We start from the raw sequence: 5,594 nt of genomic DNA, 5'->3' as shown, positions 1-5,594 counted from the left end.
AAGTGGCAATAAACCTAATGCCCATCAGCTGATGAATGGATAAATAAAATATAAAATAGAAAAAAATAGGATGCTATTCAGCCATTAAAAAAAGGGATGAAGTATTGCTACATGCTACAACTTTGAAAACAGTATGCTAGATGTAAAAAGCCAGACACAAAGGGCCACACACTGTATGATTCTACTTATATGTCTTTTCAGAATAGGCCAATTGATAGAGACAGAAAGTGGAACCGTGGTTGCAGGCTAGGTGGGGAGGGGTGGCATGGGAGTGACTGCCATTGAGTACAAAGTTCTCTTTGGGCTGATGAGAATGTTCTGGAACTAGATAGTGATGATGGTTGTGCAACCCTGTGAACATACTAAAAATCTCTGAATTGTATACTTCAAAGGGATGAATGTTCTGCTATGTGAATTGTGTCTCAATTAGAAAAATATAGCTATCAAGTGGCATCTCTGTCTCTCTGCCTGCCACACCTCTCCATTCCTTCCTTAGTTTTTTCATCTGCATTACTTTAAGTCAAGTGATCCTCTTCTGCACTTTGCAGTTGATAATTTTCAATATAGCAGAAATTAATCTTGTGGATGTTACATATCCACTTATTATTTTAGCTCATCTTTCTGTGGATGATAAAGGGGCCACGGACTAAACCCATCAAGGTCAGGGAAGGCCTGCATCATGAGCCTCACACACTCAGAGACCTAAACAAACCACATAGAATGGTCTGGACATAAAAATTACTAGTTAAAAGTGAGTCATGATGGGTAGTCTCATCCTAAGTCTGTAGCTTTCTTTTTTTTTTTTTTTCATTTTTCATTTTTCTGAAGCTGGAAACAGGGAGAGACAGTCAGACAGACTCTCGCATGCGCCCGACTGGGATCCACCCGGCAGGCCCACCAGGGGCAATGCTCTGCCCACCAGGGGGCGATGCTCTGCCCCTCCGGGGCGTCGCCATGTTGCGACCAGAGCCACTCTAGCGCCTGAGGCAGAGGCCACAGAGCCATCCCCAGCGCCCGGGCCATCTTTGCTCCAATGGAGCCTTGGCTGCGGGAGGGGAAGAGAGAGACAGAGAGGAAAGCGCGGCGGAGGGGTGGAGAAGCAAATGGGCGCTTCTCCTGTGTGCCCTGGCCGGGAATCGAACCCGGGTCCTCCGCACGCTAGGCCGACGCTCTTCCGCTGAGCCCCCCGGCCAGGGCTAGCTTTCTTGACAAAGGCCAGTCTTTACTTTAAGTGTTCCTGTCTATTGTTTACTTTTTGCACCTAGGATAGCATCCCTTTGAAATATCAGAGTAATGTTCTTACCAGACCCCTCAAGGCCATTCACCAGCACAAAAGGAGGAGACTGCAGAACTCATGGTTATCTTGTTTCCCGCACACCATCTCTCTGTGCTGTAAATGTTTACTATCCTGTACCCACCAATGTAAAAGAAGTATGTTTTTCTGTTTTGTCTTTTTATCCAGTCTCAGAGATTTCCCTGTCTCCTCTACATCCAACCCTCCATTTTGCTTTCTCCCACCTCCTTAATCTACCACCAATGGATTCTAATATATAAAATAAGCTGCAAAACTGCTATTATTTGAAGCATTTTTTCAATTTGAGATTTTACTTCCTGGCAATTCTCGTTAACTTGGCTCAAATAAACTCATAATAAAATTTTCACTGGTTTGGACACTTCTTATGTTGACATTTTTATCCTTTCAAAATCTTACTGAATGTATAATACTGGCACATGAAAGACCAGTGGCTTTGAGTTGTGTATTATCTTTAAAGGTGATGGTTAAAGAGCATTGAATAAGCATTGTTTATGGACAGAATGAGGCATTTTGACTTAATGAAATGTTTCTTGGAAATTAAAACAACCCTATAGTACAGGGGTCCCCAAACTTTTTACACAGGGGGCCAGTTCACTGTCCCTCAGACCATTGGAGGGCCGGACTATAAAAAAAACTATGAACAAATCCCTATGCACACTGCACATATCTTATTTTAAAATAAAAAACCAAAATGGGAACAAATACAATATTTAAAATAAAGAACAAGTAAATTTAAATCAATAAACTGACCAGTATTTCAATGGGAACTATGGACCTGCTTTGGGCTAATGAGATGGTCAATGTCCGGTTCCATATTTATCACTGCTAGCTGTACAAGTGATATGACGCGCTTCCTGAGCCGTGAGGCGCACGTCCCAGGTCACCGGAAGTAATACTGTACGTGAGCGAGGCCGCGCTTTGTGGCGCTGCCAGATACAGTACCAATGAAAGAGGTGCCCCTTCCGTAAGTGTGGCGGGGGCCAGATAAATGGCCTCAGGGGGCCGCATGCGGCCCGCGGGCCCTAGTTTGGGGACCCCTGGTTTATAGTAAACTGGTACTCTAGTGAGTAAATGAGTTCTGCGAGCTGCTCTAGCAAATTAATTGAGCCCAAGGAGGAAGTTGTGGGGAGCTCTGATTTATAGCCAATTGGTCAGAAGCACAGGTGACAATCTGGACTTGGAACTGGTGTCTGAAGTGGAGGGCAGTCTTGTGGGGCTGATCCCCTAAAGTGTGGTATCTAATGCTATCTCTAGGTAGCTAGTGTCAGAATTGAGTTGAATTGTAGGACACCCAGCTGTCTGAACATTACTTGATGGTGTGGGGAAAAAACCAAACTCATGTTGGAACTGGGTACAGAAACTTTAGAGGGTTCCTAAGTTTCTCAGTCTGCTGTACTGCCAGAAATCTATGTCCCTATGACGCAATTTCTCCCTAGCAAACTGGCAAAGATTTAGCAAGGGCATATAGGAAAGTGAGGTAAGGACTCACGTGCTACTATTGGGAGTCTAAATCGGTACATCAGTTCCTAAGGGAATCTGGCAATAGTTATCAAAAGAGTGAACTCTTGCCTGACCGGCCGGTGGCGCAGTGGATAGAGTGTAGGACTGGGATGCGAAAGACCCAGGTTCGAGACCCCGAGGTCGCCAGCTTGAGTGAGGGCTCATCTGGTTTGAGCAAAAGCTCACCAGCTTGAGCCCAAGGTTGCTGGCTCGAGCAAGGGGTTACTCAGTCTGCTGAAGGCCTGCGGTTAAGGCACGTATGAGAAAGCAATCAATGAACAATTAAGGTGTTGCAACACGCAAAGAAAAACTAATGATTGATGCTTCTCATCTCTCCGTTTCCTGTCTGTCTGTCCTTGTCTATCCCTCTGTCTGACTCTCTCTCTGTCTCTGTTGAAAAGAAGAAAAAAAAAAGAGTGAACACTTTTGTATGTCTTATGTTTTAGTAATTCCATTTCTAGTGCTTTATCCTGTCAAAACCATTGTGAATGTTTGCAGTGTCAGCTACAAGCATGTTTGTCATAGCATAGAATTTCCAAAAATTATAAACTGTTAATATATTTCTGGTAAAGAAACAATAAGAGAAAAAACTCATCCCCATACCTGCAGACCACAATCAGGTCTTGCTTGGAATACTGGAGTTGCATCTTCATTGTTCTTCCTTCTCCCACCATTGCCTACTGCTGTCTACTCCCCGTGCTGTCACAGAGGATCCTGTAACACTTCAGAGAGGCACAACTCATCTCCATACTGGGGATTTGGTTGATGATGATGATCATTGTTTATTGAGTATCTACTGTATTTCTCATTCAGTTCTTAATACCATATCACAAGGTGGGCACTCATTTTAATAAGAAAACTAAGGCTCAGATAGTGTAAGGAACTTGCTTAAGATCCCACAGCTAGACAGTAGGATATCTGGTTCCCGAGTCTATATTCATAATCACTATGTTATTCTACTCTTAGGGGGACCAACCATATGGTTTGCTCCAGACTGTCCTGGTTTTAGCATTTAAAGTCCCACATCCTGGGGAGCCCCTCAACCCCAGGCAAACCCAGCTGGCTGGTCACGCTCGCTGCTCTCCTTTCTCTCCTCTAATCTGCATCCCATTACAGTTTAAAGCCTCCTTCAGGTCCTCCCTCTTCTCTGAAGGCCTTCCTCTCCTTCCCAGCTCCCTCTGGATGCTCCTTTGGTATTTGCAGTTCTCTTGCTGAGCATTCAGTGGTCAGTGTGTTCTTCACACATGGATGCTTTCACTGCTCTCTGGCTGCCAATTCCATAGTGCCCCGGGCAATGCTGGGCACATAATTAGTATCAAATGAAAAACTCCTGGTGGAATTAATGAGTGAATGAATTATTAACATCACCTAGAGCAAATACCTATAGAATATTTATTATGAGTCAGAGTTAGGTGCTGTGGGAAATAAATGAGTTTTCACTAAATGAATGAGTAATGAGAATAAGTGAATTGCACTCTGGGTAGAGGCCTATGCTGTCAGGGATGGCAACCAAAATGAATCTACGGATGCTGCACCTGAGGTTTGACAGCTGGAGTAACGTCTGTGGTACCCACAGCAGCAATGTTGTCCTGCTTCAGTAGGCCTTACAGTTTGTAAACCTTCTCACATGATCTCATTCCTCTGCCTCCCAGAAGACATCCGAGACAAGCAGAGAAGACACGCAAGACCCATTTTATAGGTGAGGAAAGTGAGTCAGAATGCCCCCACAAGCTTTTGATCTAAACTCATGATTGTGGGGTCCCTGTGCGCACTAGGCCACATCCAGGTCCCTGTTGTATTCTGTGGTCTGCATAACTTTCTAAAACATTGACTTGTTTAACAACATTTAAACATTGGGAGGTTTTACATTCAAATCTGGATTTCTGGTTTCTCTTGACAAAACGGGAGATGTGATGTCCCTGGGTTCTCAGTGACAGTCATCACTTTAGATGAGGCATAGGCGCTCCAGTTCTTTCCTTTCTGGGATCTTCCTGGCCTACGGTCCCTGAGGCATCAAAATGAAGAGACCAGGGAGTACAGAAACTACCTCCAGGGCAAGGAGGTGTGTGCGTGTAAGTGGCCTTGGAACCCCAGGTGTTGTTTCCTGTTCCAAAGGGTCAAGAACACACAGGAGGTATGCACCGCCTAGCAATGCTTTCTGCATATCCCCTTCTCCTTTGGGAGTCTAGACACTGTTCTTGACTTCCTCTTTTCCTTCAGTCAAGTGGCAACTCTTTTATTACAGTGTTTTTTTAGGTTAAAACCTTGGAGTCATTCTTTCTTTCTTTGTTTTTAAAACATTTCATTCATTAATTTTTTTCAACCACCGTTGCAGTCGATACCATTCCACACCAGTTTCAGATGTACAGCAAGGTGGCCGGAAACCATGCACCCTACAGAGTGGCTCCGCCACTGCCCCAAGCACCCAGCTGGCCCCATACCCAGTTGTCTAGACATGCTTGACTCTCCTACCCCACCTGGAAAAACCTTGGCTCAGCTTTAGGGACATATCCTGAAACTGCCTGATTCTATGGCCTAGAGCAGACCACAGTCAGCTCTTGTTTGGAAGACTAGAGTTGCCTCCTAATTGTTCTTCCTTCTCCCACCATTGCCTTACTGCTGTCTATTCCCAAGTGCTGTCACAGAAGGATCCTGTTAAAATATAAGTGAGATCATGTTCCTCTGCTCAAAGACCTCTGTAGTTTGCTATGATATCACTCAGACAAATCCATTATCCTTATGGGGCCCTGGCTACTCTCTACTCTCAGCTCACCTTTCT

Source organism: Saccopteryx leptura, chromosome 11 (genome assembly GCF_036850995.1).
Source record: "Saccopteryx leptura isolate mSacLep1 chromosome 11, mSacLep1_pri_phased_curated, whole genome shotgun sequence".
NCBI lineage: Eukaryota > Metazoa > Chordata > Mammalia > Chiroptera > Emballonuridae > Saccopteryx > Saccopteryx leptura.
Note: the sequence above shows the minus strand (reverse complement) of the source record.